General features: G+C 43.0%; 2 pseudogenes; both read left to right on the top strand.

Annotated features, from left to right (window-relative positions):
- The first annotated feature begins 908 nt into the window (after positions 1–908).
- LOC149160654 (villin-2 pseudogene) lies at positions 909–1,547 on the top strand (annotated as a pseudogene).
- A 3,415-nt stretch (positions 1,548–4,962) lies between these two features.
- LOC149160653 (villin-3 pseudogene) lies at positions 4,963–7,545 on the top strand (annotated as a pseudogene).
- The last annotated feature ends 14,921 nt before the right edge of the window (positions 7,546–22,466 follow it).

The raw sequence follows: 22,466 nt of genomic DNA, 5'->3' as shown, positions 1-22,466 counted from the left end.
ATTGCTACAAGGCCGCCATTATTAGTGGCACAAGAGCTGGTATTAGGTTAACTGGTGTCGTTAAAAGATGAGTGCGCATTAAATAAAAACAAAAGAAGGATGGCGCAATTCCTAGAAAGATACTATCAATTCAGGGTTTCTTGATCTGTACACTCCAAATAATCTTTGTTTGGCATTAATTTTTCAAATCATCTTCATAATCAAATGTCGATGACAGAGAGGAAAAATCGCTGTCGTAGAGACAAGGAAGCAAATGGCAGAGCTCGAAATAGACAAGTTTCCTCTGTCAAGGTGGACTGTATTATTTAGATGTTGTCTTCTACAAACGTGGTAACGTGCCGGTTACATGCTCCAGCTGTTGGCTTAGAGAAGGAGGATTGTCATATATTTTTAGCGCTCACTTAAAAGCCACGGGTCAAGAAAATAGCATTAGCAGAAGATGTGATATTGGAAAGCTCAGCACGGCATCTAATGTCTCAAACATTGCGGCTTCTTATGTCAAATTCGTAGAATCGGGGGTGCATCGCCGGATTGACTTGACATTACACATTTTTTCCAGCTATATGAAAAATCCGATTTGGTGTGGTATCCAGTGGCTTCTGCAATAGGTAGAACACAATTTGATGAACCAGAATTCATTAAGGGGATCGGCAGTCACGTGTATTTTCTTCTGTTCCTTTACAAAGGGTGATACTCCTTGAAGTCAGCCGATATCTGAAGAATTATCTGTTGCATAATTTTGAGCCCGACAACGCAACCTTTGAGCATCTTATGTCTATGATTTTAATGGCGAAGGAAAGGCTTTCATGACAGGAAAAATGCATTTGAGAGTTTCTTAAGATGAGTTTGGCTACTGAAACAGCAGGAAAGAAACCTAAACATAGCAGAGAAACAAATTACTTGATTGCTATGTCATTTTGTATACTTATCATTCTGGGGACCGAAAAGAAGATTACTATCTCTGCTTCTGGCTAGGGCAGCAGAGCATAATGGATGACTGAATGACTGCTGCTCGGTTAGTGAACACGATGGCAAACTCTTTAAAAGGAAAACCTGTACAGGGTCATATTGTTCAAAGAAAAGAGCCTGCTGAATTTATTGGTCTCTTCCCAAACATGACAATTTTGAAGGGTGGATTGAGTACTGGCTATAAGAAGTCCGTTACTGATAAGGGTTTAAATGATGATACATATACCAGTGATTGCTTAGCACTAATTAGAGTGTCTGGTTCAGTGCCACATTTTAGTAAAGCAGTACAAGTTGACCCGGTGCCAGCATCTCTAAATTCTGCTGATTGCTTCTTGTTGCAATCTGGGTCATTATTTTTCATCGGGCACGGGAACTCCAGTTCATTGGAGCAACAACAACTAGCAACCAGATATGCAGACTTTCTGAGACTTGGCGTTAATTTAAAGCAAGCAAAAGAGAAGCCCAGGAAACCAGCAGGGATCCTCATCTATATGCTTGTACTTATGAAAAAGGAACATTGGAGGTCATTGAAGTTTTCAATTTCAGTCAAGATGACTTGTTAACAGAGGATATCATGATACTTGATACACACTCTGAGGTCTTTGTTTGGGTTGGCCAACATGTAGATATCAAACAAAAGTATCAAGCTTTTGAGATTGACCAGAAGTACAGGGAACAGGCAACACTGTTAGAAGGTGTATTGTCAGATATACCGCTTTACAAAGTTACAGAGGGGAATGAGCCTTCTTTCTTTACAAAGTTTTTTTTGCATGGGATTCAACCAAAGCTGCTATTCAGGGAAACTCATTTAGTTGATAAGGATTTTGGGTTGAAGTTATGTTTTTGAAATCACACAGCAGTTTCGTAGCGCGCTACGAAACTGCTGTAGGTGATAATTTTAAGCGCAGAGCAGTTATTGTGATACTGTGAGCGGGAGTTAAGGAAGAGAAACACTTGTCTATCAATACCACCTACAGCACAATCAGAAACATGCCAGCATTCCATACCTGGGGTTATTAAAAGACTTGGGAACATGCTGCTACACTTTTGGAGAATGTTGGGAGGCAGAGACCGTTAAAATAGAGCACATCTTTTGGTCAATTAATGAGCCATCAGCGCTTTCAAGCATCCGAAGTCAGCATTCGTTGCATCTGTAGCTCAGTCATCTCAACTCAAGCAGCAAAAGGACATGTGTCAAGAGCTAGAAAAGCATCATGCTACGAGGAGTAAAGATTGTGAATTTTGATTAAATGAAAACCATTTGCAATTTCAGTTTAGCCATTATGTAATTAATAAATTAGTTATGCACTAGATAAGGATAGTAAATAGCCACCTTCGAGGCTCCCCTCATGCTGGAGGAGGAAGCTCGAGGTGATTTAGTTTGCTTGCCTATATATGGATCAATGTTGGATGTAGAAAGGGTTGGACATTTTATACAAAAACAGAGTTATTTGGGCCATTGTAAGACTTGTGACAGTAATAGTAAAACAGTGTTGATTTCTTCTCAAGATTCTCGATGGATTATTGTGTTCAAATATAATGATGGTGTTTTATATTTTATGTTCTTTTACAGCCTTGTTGTAACACAATCACTCAGAATTCATAATCTTATGCTCTGACTTCCTGTGTGTTTGGCAAGCTGTGGTTTTGATGGAGTATGTTTGACATGTAATGCAAAGAGCCTTGACTTCCATGAAATGACTATGTTTTTCTTGTTTACTTAGTATATGAGACTCCATAGCCCAATGAGAACCAGTTTGATATGTATCCAACCAGCTTTGTTTTTATAAATTTGTGAAGAGTTAGCCATCTCTTGTTGTGATTAATTCTCATCAAAAGTTTGTGAGAGAGCCCTCTCTGATCAAAGAGGCTAATCTTTGATCTAAAGTTAGGTTGAAAGAGTTACATGAAATCTTGCTTGGTTGCAGCCCTCAGTAGTGATTTTGTGATAACATTTTGGTGCGTCTGCCGGGAGCTTAAGATTGAATTTCTGAAGGTAGCAGGAGTTCAAATGATTTTCAAGGCTGCAAAACTACCTTGGCGACTCCATTGTTGAAGAATTCAAGGTTTATATATTCATGGTGATTCCACTGGAGTTATGAAAGACCCAGAAGCTGCTCTTCTTTGTTCAAGGTATGCATGCATAGATTTCTCAGGAATTCATGGTTTCCCAAATCATTTTCCCAAGGATGCATACTTTCTAAGGAATGGTCCAAAATTCAACGGAGAGGATTTAAGCTTAACCTTGAATCATATATCAGATTTTTGTGAATTTACACAGCTTCTTAGAGTTAAACATGAGGATGTTTGCATTATGTTATTCTATGATTCACTTCAAGGGAAATGCAAACAGTGGGTTGAATGCTTGCCTGCCGAATCCATTAAGTCATTTCAAGACCTTTGGCTTATGTTTTTGGAGGAATGGACAGATAGGACAGAGGTGGTGGCAGACTCTCCCTCAGTTGAAGGTTTTAAACAATGGAATAATGATCATAGTAAAGAAGAAACAAATGAATCTTTTTCTTTGTCCTAATCCTCATATCTGAAATCCTTTGACTGCAAGTCAGAGGATAAGATGAAATTTTTTGATGAATTTGCCAAAGATATTGAGAAAGAAATTGAAGGTTTAGAAGGACAAATTCAGGCATACAGTTTTCCTGATCATGATTATTATTCTCAGAAATTTTTTATGGCTGAACGCAAGGAGACTATGCTGGTTCCTTTCTCTTTTACACTTGAGGAACTGAACACTGTGGTTGAAGATCAGTTTGCACAGCTGGAAAGTTTCAAGGAAGGACAAGCTGATCATGTGTTCTGGGATCCTATAGCTAATTACATGGAAGAGTTTTACTCTCCAGTGTTTCAGTTTTCCTATGAAGATCAGAGACAATTTCAGTGGCAGCGATTATTACACTATCACATTGGCTCTGAAATCCGATACAGTCAGAGACAATTTCAGTGGCAGTGATCATCACACTATCACATTGGCTCTGAACTCCGGGACAGTCAAAGAAATCAAATATCAGATGAGGCAAATGATTGGCTGCATTGGAAGTTTCATATTGATTGAGCTGAGGGAAGTTTGAATTGTTAGGGTAGGTAGGTAGGTAAATGCAAATAAGCTCAAGGTTAACTGAGCATTTTTCTTTTTCAGTAGATGTAGCTTTCTTTCTCCTACAGTCATGCTTGTCAAGAAAATTTTAGTTTGTCAAAATGGATAAGGCACTGGAGCTGCATGTTCTTAGTGTACCTCAAGGGCACACTATCCCAAGTGGAGCCACTGTTATCACTGAAAACGCTGTTGTCAAAATTTTTTTTAGCTTATCTTAAAGACAGGGAGTTTTCGCAGCGCATGAATTCTTTTTAGCAGTTTCGCAGCGCTACCTGTTTAGGTGATTTCGTAGCATGCTACGAAATTGGGAATTTGTTCAAGTTTTCAATGGAGGTTCAAATCCTATCATGCCTTTTGTACATGGGCTACAACTGCTGTGGATGAGGTTGATCTGTTTAAAAGGTCTAATGTCAGATCTTTCAAATAAGAATGAGCATATCAAGGTTTACAAGGTAGTTTGTGTATTAGTTCTTCCATGTGATTGTATCTGCCAGACACAAAGCAACGGATATGTAAGCAGATTTTATTCTTGTGTGTTATACCCCATGCCATCCTCAACTAATTCAGAATTCCGAGCCTCTGTCCTGCCATATACACTTACCGAAGGTGGCTCTGAACAAAACAATTCAATGGGTCTAAATGAATGTCACTTTGATTCTTCTTGTTACTATGTCCCTTACTGACCTGAGCATTCTGTTTCATCTTCTCATGTAAAAACTTCTGCAAGTTGAGGGTGCATAACCGTTGCATCACTAACAGACATGAACTGGGAAATATAAGATGTTTGGCTCTTGAAAAGGTTGCAGAATCTCTGGAACTTCCTTGCAGACATCAAAAGCTTGGTTGTCTCGACATATTCCCATATTGTAGCAAGTTAAAGCATGAACAACAATGCATGTTCAGGTCTTAACAGTTGCCCTTACGTGGATTCCGAATGCTCAGTTGCTGGGGACATTCCAGCACTTGTGACTCATTTGAGAAATGATCACAAGGTGAACATGCACAATGGCTGCACCTTCAATTATTGATATGTAAAACCTAATCCTCATAAGGTGGAAAATGCAACATGGATGCTGACGGTATTCAGCTGTTTTGGTCAACAATTCTGTTTTCTCTTTGTAGCATTCCAGCTTAGAATAGCCCCTGTGTATATGGCCTTTTTGCGCTTTATGGGTGATGATAATGAAGGAAAAATTTGGCGTGTGGGCAAATGGACAAAAGCTGTGTTGGTGATGGAAGGGCCAGCCTATTGATTCCAGTCAAAGGGAATATTAAGGAGCGCATTTCCTGGAGTTGATGTGGAACTTTCAAATTACCCCTCCACCATTATCGAAGCGCGTGCTCAGCAAGTTTGTGCCAGTGTTATAGATAGGCAGCATTGTGTTTATTACTGCAGGGGATCACATTTTTCCTAGACTGGGATACACAGCACCTCCTTCATGGTATTACTCTCTGAAACAAAAATGTTTTGGAACTATCGTAACTACATGGCTTATGTGAAATGCATTGCAATCGTTTCTTCAAGGCACACGGGTTTTTAAAATGACTGATATAAATGAAAATGTCGTGAATATTATCAAGCACGTTGGTTCATTAATAATGCACATATTGAAGACATGAAAGTGCTCTTATGAAATGCAGTGATTAATGCCAAGTGTCAAGTAGTTTTATAAGAATTTGATTGCTACAAGGCCGCCATTATTAGTGGCACAAGAGCTGGTATTAGGTTAACTGGTGTCGTTAAAAGATGAGTGCGCATTAAATAAAAACAAAAGAAGGATGGCACAATTCCTAGAAAGATACTATCAATTCAGGGTTTCTTGATCTGTACACTCCAAATAATCTTTGTTTGGCATTAATTTTTCAAATCATCTTCATAATCAAATGTCGATGACAGAGAGGAAAAATCGTTGTCGTAGAGACAAGGAAGCAAATGGCAGAGCTCGAAATAGACGAGTTTCCTTTGTCAAGGTGGATGGTATTATTTAGATGTTGTCTTCTACAAACGTGGTAACGTGCCGGTTACATGCTCCAGCTGTTGGCTTAGAGAAGGAGGATTGTCATATATTTTTTAGCGCTCACTTAAAAGCCACGGGTCAAGAAAATAGCATTAGCAGAAGATGTGATATTGGAAAGCTCAGCACGGCATCTAATGTCTCAAACATTGCGGCTTCTTATGTCAAATTCATAGAATCGGGGGTGCATCGCCGGATTGACTTGACATTACACATTTTTTCCAGCTATATGAAAAATCCGATTTGGTGTGGTATCCAGTGGCTTCTGCAATGGGTAGAACACAATTTGATGAACCAGAATTCATTAAGGGGATCGGCAGTCACGTGTATTTTCTTTTGTTCCTTTACAAAGGGTGATACTCCTTGAAGTCAGCCGATATCTGAAGAATTATCTGTTGCATAATTTTGAGCCCGACAACGCAACCTTTGAGCATCTTATGTCTATGATTTTAATGGCGAAGGAAAGGCTTTCATGACAGGGACAATGCATTTGAGAGTTTCTTAAGATGAGTTTGGCTACTGAAACAGCAGGAAAGAAACCTAAACATAGCAGAGAAACAAATTACTTGATTGCTATGTCATTTTGTATACTTATCATTCTGGGGACCGAAAAGAAGATTACTATCTCTGTTTCTGGCTAGGGCCGCAGAGCATAATGGATGACTGAATGACTGCTGCTCGGTTAGTGAACACGATGGCAAACTCTTTAAAAGGAAAACCTGTACAGGGTCATATTGTTCAAAGAAAAGAGCCTGTTGAATTTATTGGTCTCTTCCCAAACATGACAATTTTGAAGGGTGGATTGAGTACTGGCTATAAGAAGTCTGTTACTGATAAGGGTTTAAATGATGATACATATACCAGTGATTGCTTAGCACTAATTAGAGTGTCTGGTTCAGTGCCACCTTTTAGTAAAGCAGTGCAAATTGACCCGGTGTCAGCATCTCTAAATTCTGCTGATTGCTTCTTGTTGCAATTTGGGTCATTATCTTTCATCGGGCACGGGAACTCCAGTTCATTGGAGCAACAACAACTAGCAACCAGATATGTAAACTTTCTGAGACTTGGCGTTAATTTAAAGCAAGCTAAAGAGAAGTCCAGGAAACCAGCAGGGATCCTCATCTATATGCTTGTACTTATGAAAAAGGAACATTGGAGGTCATTGAAGTCTTCAATTTCAGTCAAGATGACTTGTTAACAGAGGATATCATGATACTTGATACACACTCTGAGGTCTTTGTTTGGGTTGGCCAACATGTAGATATCAAACAAAAGTATCAAGCTTTTGAGATTGACCAGAAGTACATGGAACAGGCAGCACTGTTAGAAGGTTTATTGTCAGATATACCGCTTTACAAAGTTACAGAGGGGAATGAGCCTTCTTTCTTTACAAAGTTTTTTGCATGGGATTCAGCCAAAGCTGCTATTCAGGGAAACTCATTTAGTTGATAAGGATTTTGGGTTGAAGTTATGTTTTTTAAATCACACAGCAGTTTCGTAGCGCGCTACGAAACTGCTGTAGGTGATAATTTTAAGCGCAGAGCAGTTATTGTGATACTGTGAGCGGGAGTTAAGGAAGAGAAACACTTGTCTATCAATACCACCTACAGCACAATCAGAAACATGTCAGCATTCCATACCTGGGGTTATTAAAAGACTTGGGAACATGCTGCTACACTTTTGGAGAATGTTGGGAGGCAGAGACCGTTAAAATAGAGCACATCTTTTGGTCAATTAATGAGCCATCAGCGCTTTCAAGCATCCGAAGTCAGCATTCGTTGCATCTGTAGCTCAGTCATCTCAACTCAAGCAGCAAAAGGACATGTGTCAAGAGCCAGAACAGCATCATGCTACGAGGAGCAAAGATTTTGGATTTTGATTAAATGAAAACCATTTGTAATTTCAGTTTAGTCATTATGTAATTAATAAATTAGTTATGCACTAGATAAGGATAGTAAATAGCCACCTTCGAGGCTCCCCTCATGCTGGAGGAGGAAGCTCGAGGTGATTTAGTTTGCTTGCCTATATATGGATCAATGTTGGATGTAGAAAGGGTTGGACATTTTATACAAAAACAGAGTTATTTGGGCCATTGTAAGACTTGTGACAGTAATAGTAAAACAGTGTTGATTTCTTCTCAAGATTCTCGATGGATTATTGTGTTCAAATATAATGATGGTGTTTTATATTTTATGTTCTTTTACAGCCTTGTTGTAACACAATCACTCAGAATTCATAATCTTATGCTCTGACTTCCTGTGTGTTTGGCAAGCTGTGGTTTTGATGGAGTATGTTTGACATGTAATGCAAAGAGCCTTGACTTCCATGAAATGACTATGTTTTTCTTGTTTACTTAGTATATGAGACTCCATAGCCCAATGAGAACCAGTTTGATATGTATCCAACCAGCTTTGTTTTTATAAATTTGTGAAGAGTTAGCCATCTCTTGTTGTGATTAATTCTCATCAAAAGTTTGTGAGAGAGCCCTCTCTGATCAAAGAGGCTAATCTTTGATCTAAAGTTAGGTTGAAAGAGTTACATGAAATCTTGCTTGGTTGCAGCCCTCAGTAGTGATTTTTTGATAACATAACAAATCCCTTTTACTATGTCCAAATGTTGTGGTGTTGCTCTAAAGAAGGTGTTGCTCTTTGTATCCTCATAATGTGCTATCATTTCCTCCGTGAAAATTGACCACGTAACAAGTTGTTTATGAGAACAAAGCCCTTTATACCATAAAAATTGATCTGGTTCTAAATATGAAGATGCAATACATACCTTTTGTAACAATGGTATGGTGAGCTCCAGTATTGTAGCAATAATGCTACAACTCCTGGGGCTTCCTGTCTCTTAATTTTATCAACCTGGTAGTTCGTACAAACTTGGAAGCGATGGTGCTGTATGCACAAGTACTAGCTCTTGTCGCAGCTGTCACTTGGTCAGCTGGCACAAGTCCGCTAGGGCTCAAGCCAACTTCTATAGGCTCTTAGAAGAAGCTTGTTAAATGATGGACGAAAGCTAGCTCAAAGAAGACTAATCTACTTGGCAAAAATGAACTGAAAGCAAATCAAAACATGGAAACCCTAGGAAACCCTAATTTAACTAGTCTAACCTCTATGATGCAAAGAATGTGAAGGAAACTTCTACCAATGATGCCATTACTTCTAATAAGTGAAAATACATGAATCTAATCTACTTGCATCTCAAAAGACATGTTTTTGTATTTTTTCTTTAAGTGGATGGAGTGATTGTGATTTTGTGCTTATTAGGGTTTGGTTGTGCAGATGTGATGCGGAAGGAAGGAAAGCTTGGGAAAGGTTGGGGAGGCTAGGAGAGGTCCCCAGAGATCCTTAGCATCAGTCCACAGAGGTTCCTCATGTTCAGAGGCTCAGCAACCGAGTGAGTGGCCTCCTACAGGATGTCTGCAGGGGATTCTACAGGAAACACAGGGGTTTCTACAGGAAGTCTACAAATTGCTACAGGATGACCTACCGTGGGTGTTTGAAGTGATGGTGGAGTGATGGAATGGTAGGGGGAGATGTGCAAGGTAGGAATAAAGCTGGTGATGGCTCAGGAGTGGAGAAGTAGGATGGAGAACGAGTGTATGAAGTGGGTTGATGGATGAAAGGTTATAACAACGAAATGTCTAAAGAATGAAGTTACGTGAGGAGTGGAGGAGTTTGGGAGATAACAGAGTGGAGCAGAGGTCAAGGATGTGGTTGTATGCGTGATCAAGACGAAGAAGGAGGTAATAGAACGATGAAAAGCAGTGTAAATAAAACAAATGGCTTATGACTGTCACCAAGATGAAAATTCATTAACCTAAGCTACCTGAACTCAATGAACAGCAAGATAAAGCATGTAGAGGAATGTGCATGAAGCGGTGATGAAGGTGTATGGTGCAAGAGTGAAGTGCATGGAAAGATCTATCATAAACGAGACTCTGTTGCAGCATGTATAAAGTGAAGAACTGCGTATTTTTGTGGCTGGTATAGGCTGCACTCCAATCTCCAAACAGAGATGGCAGTGGAGACTTCCTCAACCTTTTTGCTGGAGCTCCAAGAGATTATATCTATCCTCCTATCAAACTTAAGCACTGAAAGCAAATCACCATAAACTAGTCCTATCTATGCTCATGAAAACGACTAAATTACCAAACTGTGAATTCGAATTGCATGTGAAAATAAACAAACTCAAAGTGCTGGAACGAAATGCAAACACATTACAACACTGAGGAGATCTATTGCTCTCAGGTTGAGCCCTAACCTGAGAGATATAGCTCCTTGAGAAAACTCAGAACTAGATCAAAATATGCCTTCTTTATTCATAATCTGATGTCATGCCAAATTGGCTTACAAAAAGGAACAAAAACTGAGCTCTAGCTCGTACTTTCCAATTACAAGAGTAATGCCAAGGTTCAAAAAGCTTCTATCCAAGGCTACGGCCTCAGTATTTATGCAAAAACGATCATCCAACAGGTGTCCTTGATTTTAGGAGCTCAACTGTCCAACTGAAGTTTAACTGCTGATCCTGTAGGACAGTCATAACTACTGTTCCTGTAGAACAGTTATAACTGTTGTTCCTGTAGAACAGCTGGCTGCTTCTAAGCTCGGTGGGGAGATGGATTGGAGCTCGGAGTTCTTGGTGGGAATCACGAGGAAGGTCCCCAAGACCGTGGACATCCTCTCCAAAAAACCAGCAGTGCCACCTCATTGTCTCCTTGTCTCCTTTTTCGTTGTCTTTTTCTCCCTTTTAATGCCAAAGACCTGAAAGCATCATGCATTAGCCACGTAGATAAAATGTCTACCCTTCTTCCTACAAACAACATGAATAAACTAAGAAATGCATGCATAAGCAGTAAAAAGTGAATGGTTTGAGCAAAGCAAGTAGGCCAAATGAGCCCAAATTATACCAAAAATTGGGGCTCATCATCACCCCCCAGCTAAACTATTTGCTCATCCTTGAGCAACCTTGCCCTGGCTCCTCGTCTTTGGCCGAGAACTAGAGCCCGGAGCATGCTTTTCCTTCCCTGATTTTGGTGGTTCTGCCTTCTCTGCCAAGGGTGGCGCTTCTTCCTTTCCCGTTTTTGGCGGCCCTGCCTTTGCTGCCCCTAGTGGTGACGAAGGTGATGCGTCCTCCCCCTTCCCTATTTCCTTGAGCCGGGCTTCGGAAGGCGACTGGCCTATTTTTTGTGTCCAGGAAGTTATTTTTGGGCTCCCCTTTTCGGGGGTAGCTGATGTTTTAGAGGGGGTTCTTGTACTGGGTGTAGTAGGGTCATCCCCTGAAATGGTTTGGCTGCTGGGTGGAGGCTGTGGCTTGCCCGTGGTCATCCTCTTGCTTCTCCTGGCTTCAGATGGTAGAGGGGTCTCCCTCTCCCTTTTCTCTTTCGATTTGGGAGGTGTACTGAGGGCAGCCAGCGCCGCTGCTGCCTCCTTTTCGAGAATGCCAGCCTTCTCTTTCTTGCGTTTTGCTCTCTCAGAGCTCCTTGTAGAGGGCCCCTCCTTTTCAGATTTCGGGCTTCCTGTGGAAGACCCTGCTTTGCCCACTTCCGGGCCTCCTGTAGAAGATTCTTTCTCTGTCTTCAGACTCTCTGTAGGAGGTTGTTTCTCAATGACTTTCGGGCCTCTTGTAGAAGCCCCTTTTTCCAATTTCGGGCTTCCTGTAGAAGCCCTTGTCTCTGTCTTCGGGCTTCCTGTAGAAGCCTGTGGTTGCACTTTCGGGCTTCCTGTAGAAGCCTTTGTCTCCGTTTTTGGGCTTCCTGTAGAAGCCTGTTCTCCAACGATTTTCGGGCTTCCTGTAGAAGCCTTGGTCTTTGCTTTTGGGCTTCCTGTAGAAGCCTGCTTCTCACTGATCTTCGGGCTTCCTGTAGAAGCCTTTGTTTTTGTTTTTGGGCTTCCTGTAGAAGCCTGTTTTTCACTGATTTTTGGGCTTCCTGTAGAAGCCTGTGTTTTCGGGCTTCCTGTAGAAGCCTGTTTTTGCTTTCCTGTAGACACAGGTGTCCCCACTTCTGCTTGCTTCCCTGCTTGAGTTTTGCTTTTTGCTTTGGGTGCAGGTGCTGTTGAGGTACTTGGGTTGACGTGGGCCACCTCTGCTTTGTCCATTCTGCTCTTCATCCTCTTTTCCCTTGCTGACAGGATAGGTGTGCCACCTTTTTCTTGGTCCTTCTTTTCCTCATGCTTCTTCCTTTGTTCTTCGGCCACTGCTTCGTGTTCCTCACTGCTAGAGGAACCCGTTTCTTCGATCAAGATTTTAATATCCCCATCTTTGGTCAAATTGCGGAAGGATTCCCATGAGAGGGGGACCTTATACGAGTGCAATGCATCTTCCACAAGCAGATTTATTAACCCATGGTGGGCTATCTGATCAGGTATGCCCTCTCTTAGCTTTGTAGCACACTCCATTAGGGACTGTAGGAGATAATAAGGGATGCTCAGTTTTTTCTCTACAGGAAGGTCAATTCGGTGCCTCAACTCAGTGAGTAGCCGAAAGTGATATGCATACACGATGCTGAACCGGCCTTCACAAGTAATATATTTCATGATTTGTAAACTGACTTCATTCCAAGGTGGTGATAAACTCGTTCTTCTCACCCCGTTTTTATCCTCCGAGAATTCTTCCTCAGGTGGAAAGAATTCCTTCTTTGCCTGCTGACTCAGCTTTCTCTCTTCTTTATCCCACGGCAGACCCATAGGAAGTTCTGTGATCCGACTGATATGTTCTGGGGTGAGTTTGAGGCTTAGACCTCTGAAGTTTACTATGGCCAGTGTCTGGGATTTAGGCTTCAAAGCCTGCAAGAATTCCTCGGCTACTTCATCATCGTAGCCCTACAGCTTATCACAAAAAGGCATCCATTGTGCTCTGGTGAAGAGCTCTACCACTGTCGGGTTTCTCCTTAGTTTAGTTGAATCCGTGGGCTCTCGTCTTATAAACCCACTCGGCATGATGAACACGGTCGTTTTAACAAAAGGTGGCAGCTGCAAAAGGGATTTGGTCTATGGAGACAGAGCATGCACATACAAAATTTCAACACAGACTACTTATACCAACATCCTGTAGAATGGTAGCAACGGCACAGCAAACAACAATTCCACCAATATCTTTATAACCCGACCGTGGACGATGGTCTTGCCACTTCTAATATTAAGAGTTCAGGGTTACCTCCTTCATTGGCCACCTTTTTTCGCGAGGCACCCGCTTTCCTGTAGATGACTACGTTCCTGTAGACTGCGTTCCTGTAGAACTGCGCTCCTGTAGAACTGCGTTCCTGTAGAACTGCGTTCCTGTAGAAGACGCGCGCAATTCTCGGGGAGGACTGTAGTTGGCCGCGCTCGCGGTGTGCTTGACCAGCGTTCTGGTAGCCAACAACTCGGCGTATCAAAGGTGCAGAGGAGATCAGAGTAGCTATCCGAGTTGAAGTGTTGGATGATAAATGCATGCGCATGATTTAGCCGATTGGATTTTGAATCGGCGCAATCCGTGGCGCGGGGGATGAGCTGTCCCCGCCGGACCGTTGGGCGACGTCATCCATCCTCCGCCTGCGTATTCACTTGCTGCTGCATTCATTCCCACAGATTTGCCGCCGCATTTCCTGTTAAACTTATGCTTCTGACAAGAGTGTTCCCACGTGCATGCTGTTCATTCTCTTTGTCGTGGCCGCCACCCAAACATCCAGTTACACTTTAACTAGCCGACGTGGCCAGTCGACTGGCCATACTGCCGCTCAACCATTCAATTTTATGCTTTGCAAACAATTTCAAAGTTAGATTCATGCGATTTGATGGAAGGAAGGGTGGAGACACTTACCTGCGCGGCTGCACACGATTTTCCCAGTTCTCGGACGATGGTGAGCGGATCTACCTGCTGCGTGCGACTTACACAGACCCGGAAGCTCGTGGGTACAGGCTGCCAACGCTGGAGTGGGTGGTTTTTCTTGCATGCACCCGTGTTTCATTTCGGATGGTGGTTCTGTAGAAAATCCACTCGAGCAGGTTGAACTGTTACAGGATCCCCGCGAGGGGTCTCGTAACAGTCCTTTCTCCTTGGGTGCATGCTGCACGATGGCGGTTCTGGCTTCTCGATCACAATCCCGGAGCTCTTGATGCATGTGGTATGAGATTCCATCATTTTTTAATCTTTGGAAATGGCTTTCCCGTGAGAACTCATCGATTTTCTTTGTTTGTGCAGGGACTTGGCCGCATGTCGACACGGGTGGTGGAGCATGGTGACAGCAACGTGCAAGGATGCCAACAGAGGCTTGCATGCATCCAAACCAATCCATGGTCGTGAAATCTCTTTTTACGATGAATTATGGCCATCCAAAACTCCTACAGGAAGTTTCCTGTAGACACAGAGCTTCCTGTAGAAAGTTCGGCCTTCCTGTAGAAGGTCTGCACTTTCCTGTAGAAAGACTGCGCCTTCCTGTAGAAAGACAGCAGCTTCCTGTAGAAGATTCAAACCATGATAAAATTGCACATACCTTGAAAAACATGGGTGCTCTTGGTGGAGGTACTGATGAGGTTCCTTGGCAGCATGATAAGGACCCTTGGCTGTGAGTTGAAGGGCTTCCTCTTCTCCATAGAGCATCTGCAACCTGCAATTTTTACCATATTTTGCTTATTGTGTTTTCTTTTTTCTTTTCTCTTTTTTCTTTTCTCTTTTTTCTTTTTTTTTTTTTTTTTTTTTTTTTTTGAAAGATAACAGGGGCGCCTCAAGGAGGTTTTCACCCGTGCCATCTGCCCTGAGTGCCTCAGAGAGGTTTTCACTCAAGGATCTTTTTCAACCTTTTCTCTTTTTTTTTTTTTTTTTTTAAACAAAAGCAATAGGAGCGCCTCAATGAGGTTTTCACCCCTACTACCTGCCTTGGGCGCCTCAGAGAGGTTTTCACCCAAGGATCTTTATTTTTTTTTTCTTTTTCCTTTTTTTTTCTTTTTTTTCTTTTTTTTTTCTTTTTTTTTCTCAGATATTCTTTCAGGGTGTGCCAGAGGCAGAGGCAGAACCCTTCTCTATGACCAATACAGATTTCTCCATAGTTTTGATAAACTCTTGTCTCAAGATAGGTCTCCTGTAGATCTTCAATCGATGCCCATTGACAAGCATGGGAATGGCTTCCTCATCAATGGTTCGAATGAGGACAGATCCATTGTCATGGCATTTCTCCACTGTATATGGTCCTAGCCATCTGGTTCTCAGCTTCCCCTTGAAATCTTTGTATCTGGAATCATACAACAAAGCCCAATCTCCTGGCTGAAATTGCTTGTCATGGAGATGTTGGTCATGCCACACCTTCCTCTGAAGTTGAACCACTTCTGAGTGAAGGAGGGCCTGCATGCGGTGCTCGTCCAGGCCATTCAGCTGCAGCAGCCTTTCTTGTTGTGCATGGCTGAGATCTAGGTCCAGCTGAGCTGCCATCCTCAAGGTGTTGTATTCAAACTCAATGGATAGCAAAGCTTTCTTCCCATAGACCAGCTCATATGGTGTGAAACCGGTGGTGGTCTTCCAAGTGGTGTTGTAGGCCCATGTGGCTTCTACCAGGCGATCTGCCCAGTCCTTTCTGCTGCTGCTCACTACTTTAGTCAAGATCCCTTCTAATGCTCTATTGGTGGCTTCCACCTGCCCATTTGCTTGAGGGTGATAAGGGGTGGAAGTCCTGTGCTTGATCTTGTGATGAGCTAGGAGATCTTCAACCAGGTTGGAGGTGAACTGGCTCCCTTGATCGGTGACCAGCTCTCTTGGATAGCCAAACTTATAGAAGATGTTCTCTCTTAGGAACTCGGCCACCTTTTCTTCTGTTGTTGCTTTGATTGCTTTGGTCTCTACCCACTTTGTCAAATAGTCAGTACACACAATGATGTAAGTCCTTTGCCTCGAAGAGGGGTTGATTGGGCCTACAAAGTCCATGCCCCACTTCTCAAATGGCTCAAGAGTCACTTGAGGTTGGAGAGGCATCTCATCCCTTTGGGTCGGTTTCCCCATTCTTTGGCATTGGTCACACTGACTGACATATCTTCTGACATCTTGATGAAGTGTGGGCCAATAGTAGCCTGCCTGCAGGATCTTGAAGGCAGTTCTTTTTGCTACAAAATGCCCCCCACAAGGCCCATCATGACAAGTGAGGAGGATATCAAAGACTTCCTCCTCCCTTACACAACGCCTTAAGATCTGATCGGGGCCAAGCTTGAACAGATTGCCCTCGATCCAAGTGAATGAGGCACTTTTTCTGATGATTCTGCTCTTCTCTCTGGAAGATAGGTGTGGAGGGAACTGTGCTGAAACAAGATAGTTTGCTATATCAGCAAACCATGGAGAGAGTACTGAAATAGCAAACAGATGTTCATCAGGCATCTGATCGTCCCCTGTTCCATCCTCATCTGCAGACAAATCCAATCTAGATAAAAAGTCAGCAACAACATTTTCTCTACCTGGTTTATCAACAATGGTTAGATCAAACTGCTGCAATAAAAGTAACCATCCAATAATACGAGCATTCACATCTGGTTTATTCATCAAATATCTAATAGCAGCATGGTCAGTATGTACAAAGGTCTGGTAACCAGTAATATAATGCCGGAACTTGTTCAATGCATGGACCACAGCCAAGAATTCCTTCTCGGTTACAGTGTAATTCAGCTCAGCTTTGGACAAGTTTTTGCTAACAAAGTAAATGGCATATGGAAGTTTCTGCTCAACTTGTCCTAAAGCGGCACCTATGGCTTTGTTCGAGGCATCAGTGTGGATGTGGAAAGGTAGGGCCCAGTTTGGACCTCTCAGGATTGGGGCTGACACCAACTTGTCCTTCAATTCATTTAAAGCCCTCTGACAATTGTCAGTCCACTTAAACTCCACATCTTTTGCCAACAGACCAAACAATGGCGAGGCTAGCTTGCTGAAATCTTTAATGAATCTCCGGTAGTATCCTGCTAATCCCAAGAAACTCCGGACATCCCTTACCTTTTGAGGAGGTGGAACCCTCTTGATGAGAGCAATTTTGTTAGGATCCACCTGCAATCCTTGGGAAGAAATGGTATGGCCTAGCACGGTCCCCTCAGTCATTAGGAATTCACATTTTTCAGGACTAAGGGACAAGTTCATCTCGGTGCATTTGGTTAGGACTTTCCCCAGGTTGGACAATGCTTCCTGGAAGTTGGCCCCATAAGGAGTAAAGTCATCCATGTATATTTCCACTGCATCATGGACCAGCTCCGAGAATATGCTCAAGACAGCTCTCTGAAAGGTAGCAGGAGCATTGCATAGCCCAAAGGGAAGGACTCGATAGGCAAAGGTACCCCAAGGACAAGTGAAGGTGGTCTTATCTTGGTCTTCCGGGCTGATTTGGATTTGATTATACCCGCTAAACCCATCCAGGAAAGAGAAGAACTTCTTTCCTGCCAGTCCATCCAACACTTGATCTATGAAAGGTAGAGGGAAATGGTCCTTCTTGGTAGCTTTGTTCAGTTCTCGGTAGTCCACACAAATTCTCCAGCTCCCATTTTTCTTGGGAACCCAACACTAGAGGGGACACCCATTCACTATCTGAGATGGGGTCGATGAATCTGGCATCCAACAGTTTCTGCAATTCTTCCTTGACAATGTCTTTAAGGGCTGGATTCATTCTCCTCTGAGGTTGCCTAACTGGTTTACAATCCTCTTTGATGTATATATGATGGGTACAGACCGAAGGATGGACTCCTTTCATTTCCTTATAGCTCCAAGCAAAAGCATCTAGGTGGTTGGCCAACAGACTACACAGCTCCTTTTTTGGGAAGGAGATAGGGAGGAGCTGATCTTCAATGCTTTCTTAGGGCCGAACTCCACATTCTTGACTCTGGGAGTAACAGGGTTGGTTGTACAGAGATCCACTAAGGTGCTAGCTTGGGCATCCTCCACCAATTCCTCTAAGGGTAGTGCACTGGAAGGTGGATTCTGGATCAAGGTCTCGATCAAGTCATCCTCGGTTGGGGGGTCTTTTCTAGTGGTATCTAAGGTGCACAGAGGTGCTGAGTACACCTCGTCTTCTTCTCCTTCTTCCAACCAGAGTGGTAAATCATGCTCTAAAGAAGGTTGGGCAGGAGGGTATAGGACTAGCTGCTTGGACATGGGACCATTTTTGATGGTCATGTTTCCTGCCCGACAACTAATGTAAGCATCTGCAGTAGCTAACCAAGGCCTTCCCAAAATGAGAGGATATCCAGTAAGCTTGGCCTTTGGTTGCAGAACCAGGAATTCTGCAGGGTATCCCAAGAGTCAATGGAGACCATGACATCCTCCACAATCCCTTCGGGAGTCACGGTGGAGCGATCTGCTAATTGCAGTACTGTCGAGGTCTTCCTCAAGGAACCCTGAAGATTGAGTTTAAGCATGGTATCCCTGGTCATCACATTGATGGCCGCCCCCAGATCAATCAAGGTGTGGGGGATAATGGTGCCATTGATGTGAACATCTACTATAGGACTTCCAGGATCTAGGTACTTTGGGCAGATGACTTGTCCTAGCATAAGGTCAGACAGTTGTCCTATGACATTGATAGTTGAGGCATCTTTCTTCCGTCTGCCTGGGTGTTTGAAACACTTCTCCTTAATCAGCTTGTTATATATTGGCACATCCTTGATGGCTTGGAGAAGTGGGATTTTTACACACAACTGCTTGAGCTCACCCAAAAGCTCATCTTCTTCTGGGTTAGGTTGTGTGGTGGCTGTTAGTCTCTCAGGAAAGGGTGGAATAGCCTTTGGTTCACTTTCCTGTTTATCTTCCTCATCCTCTGGGGGAGGAGGTTGGCGATCTGGTAGAGTCTTTCCAGATCGAAGGTTGATCTCCTAGATCTCCACAGCATAGGTAGGGCATGAGGTTTCCCCAGTGTATACCTGCTGGGCCTGTCTATTGTTGGGGTTCGGGTTCGGTTGAGCAGGCATTTGAGGTTGCCTTGGAGGAGCAGGAGGTAATGGTTGAGGTTGAACTGGTGGTGGAGGCAAAATGGCAGGAGGAGTGTTGTATTGGGGCCTCCACCCCGACTGAGGTGCATTCCATTGAGGCTGTGGCTGGGTATGTGAGTGATATGGATGAGAAGTAGGTTGAGTGGGGTACTGAGGTGGATAAGACCATGGAGGAGGCATGGACCATGAAGGATGAGCAGGGGGACCCCAGGAAGGCATAGGAGTTGACTGGTTGGGGTTGTAATAAGCTTGAGATGCCCCTTGCATCCCCTGCTGATAAGGTCTAGATCCTTGTGGCCTCCTTTGGTTGAGGTAGTAGAGAGGCTCTGTGGGAGCTTCGGTCCCTTGGTACATGGCTTTAAACCCAGGTAAGGTTGGACACTGATTTCTGGGATGGTCCTCCTCACAAACGAAACACACTTCAACCGAATGCAATGGACATTCGTTCTTAGGGTGCCTCCTTGTGCACCTAGGACAGAAGACAGCCAAGGCTCTCTCAGACTCTTCTTTCTTTTGCTGAATCCTGAATGTATCAAGCTGCATGGCAATGGTTTGTCTCACCTCACTCTTAAGATCTTCTAATTGGTTTGCAAGCTCATGTTTGGAGAAAGGGACACTAGTTGAGAGGTGGTTTGCTCTACCTCATTTCCGAGCTGCCCTGGAGTGGTTTCTAAACACAGTCTTGATGTCCTCATAAGGAAGTTGGTAAATGTCCCCCCCAGCTAACATGTGAAGGGTATCTAAGAGGTCTTCAGGGACTCCTCGGAGTAGGACCAACTTGAGGGATTCAGGGTCAAGTGTGCACCTGGCCCGCTTATAGCTTAGTTGGAACCTCTCCTCATAATCCTCTAAGGACTCATCATTTCCCATGGACATCCGAAAGATTTCCCCTTTGTTTCCTTGGACCTACAGTAATCCCGGTACTTGGTGTTGAAAGCTTGCTGCATCTGAGCCCAAGTAGTGATACTATTCCCAGGTAAACCCATGAACCAGCGTAGTGCTGCATCCTTGAGAGTGGAAGGGAAAAGTTTCAACTTTTGCTCATCTTCAGTATAGTCATAGGTTCTACAAAGGACAGCAAACTCAAACAGGAAGGTATCTGGATCTTCAGTGGTCAACCCATGGAAGTGAGGTAAGGCGGAGGGGCTAATGTTTTTCATTTTCATCTCTCCATTGGTCTCTCGGATGGGGAATGCACCTTCTATTCTCTCATCTTCTCTTCTATTATCAGCCATAGCTTCAAATGGAGTAGTCTCTAACTCTTCTTCTACTATAGGATCTTTAGATATCTCAGGATGTTCACCTATAGGTTCTTCTGGGTCACTGTCACCAAAGAGGAGAGAAGGGTGACTCAGTGATGTGGTGGGGGTGTTTGGTAGGAATTTGCCTGATCTATCTCGGTTCCTACGAGGCATGAAATGGAAAAGACTTTCTTTTTTCTCTTTGATTGCTTTTGCTTTGCTTTTCTTTTGGTACCTGCAAAACTGAGACAGATTGATCTACAACTATCTATGAAAGATGCAAAATTAACTGAAAGCAGGAAAGGGCTAATCTACTTTGCTCAAATGAAATTGCAGGAATGGAAATGCTAGTCTACGCTTGCAGAAAGGAAATTCTAATCTATGAAAGCAGGAAATGCTAATCTATGAAAGCAGGAAATGCTATGCTACTTTTGCAGAATGGAAATGAAGTAAACTACTTAGCAGAAGGTAAGAGTAAGAAAGTAGAAGAAAAGCAACAATTGCTAATACTCTGACGCTTCCCCGGCAACGGCGCCAAAAAGATGGTGAGCTCCAGTATTGTAGCAATAATGCTATAACTCCTGGGGCTTCCTGTCTCTTAATTTTATCAACCCGGTAGTTCGTACAAACTTGGAAGCGACGGTGCTGTATGCACAAGTACTAGATCTTGTCGCAGCTGTCACTTGGTCAGCTGGCACAAGCCCGCTAGGGCTCAAGCCAACTTCTATAGGCTCTCAGAAGAAGCTTGTTAAATGATGGACGAAAGCTAGCTCAAAGAAGACTAATCTACTTGGCAAAAATGAACTGAAAGCAAATCAAAACATGGAAACCCTAATTTAACTAGTCTAACCTCTATGATGCAAAGAATGTGAAGGAAACTTTTACCAATGATGCCATTACTTCTAATAAGTGAAAATACATGAATCTAATCTACTTGCATCTCAAAAGACATGTTTTTGTATTTTTTCTTTAAGTGGATGGAGTGATTGTGATTTTGTGCTTATTAGGGTTTGGTTGTGCAGATGTGATGCGGAAGGAAGGAAAGCTTGGGAAAGGTTGGGGAGGCTAGGAGAGGTCCCCAGAGATCCTTAGCATCAGTCCACATAGGTTCCTCACGTTCAGAGGCTCAGCAACCGAGTGAGTGGCCTCCTACAGGATGTATGTAGGGGATTCTACAGGAAACGCAGGGGTTTCTACAGGAAGTCTACAAATTGCTACAGGATGACCTACCGTGGGTGTTTGAAGTGATGGTGGAGTGATGGAATGGTAGGGGGAGATGTGCAAGGTGGGAATAAAGCTGGTGATGGCTCAGGAGTGGAGAAGTAGGATGGAGAACGAGTGTATGAAGTGGGTTGATGGATGAAAGGTTATAACAACGAAATGTCTAAAGAATGAAGTTACGTGAGGAGTGGAGGAGTTTGGGAGATAACAGAGTGGAGCAGAGGTCAAGGATGTGGTTGTATGCGTGATAAAGACGAAGAAGGAGGTAATAGAACGATGAAAAGCAATGTAAATAAAACAAATGGCTTATGACTGTCACCAAGATGAAAATTCATTAACCTAAGCTACCTGAACTCAATGAACAGCAAGATAAAGCGTGTAGAGGAAAGTGCATGAAGCGGTGATGAAGGTGTATGGTGCAAGAGTGAAGTGCATGGAAAGATCTATCATAAACGAGACTCTGTTGCAGCATGTATAAAGTGAAGAACTGCGTATTTTTGTGGCTGGTATAGGCTGCACTCCAATCTCCAAACAGAGATGGCAGTGGAGACTTCCTCAACCTTTTTGCTGGAGCTCCAAGAGATTATATCTATCCTCCTATCAAACTTAAGCAACTGAAAGCAAATCACCATAAACTAGTCCTATCTATGCTCATGAAAACGACTAAATTACCAAACTGTGAATTCGAATTGCATGTGAAAATAAACAAACTCAAAGTGCTGGAACGAAATGCAAACACATTACAACACTGAGGAGATCTATTGCTCTCAGGTTGGGCCCTAACCTGAGAGCTATAGCTCCTTGAGAAAACTCAGAACTAGATCAAAATCTGCCTTCTTTATTCATAATCTGATGTCATGCCAAATTGGCTTACAAAAAGGAACAAAAACTGAGCTCTAGCTCGTACTTTCCAATTACAAGAGTAATGCCAAGGTTCAAAAAGCTTCTATCCAAGGCTACGGCCTCAGTATTTATGCAAAAACGA

This window comes from Pinus tabuliformis, chromosome 5_2, assembly GCF_031772625.1.
Source record: "Pinus tabuliformis cultivar Carrire ecotype Pingquan chromosome 5_2, CPIR1, whole genome shotgun sequence".
NCBI lineage: Eukaryota > Viridiplantae > Streptophyta > Pinopsida > Pinales > Pinaceae > Pinus > Pinus tabuliformis.
Note: the sequence above shows the minus strand (reverse complement) of the source record. Positions and strands in the feature narration are given on the sequence as shown.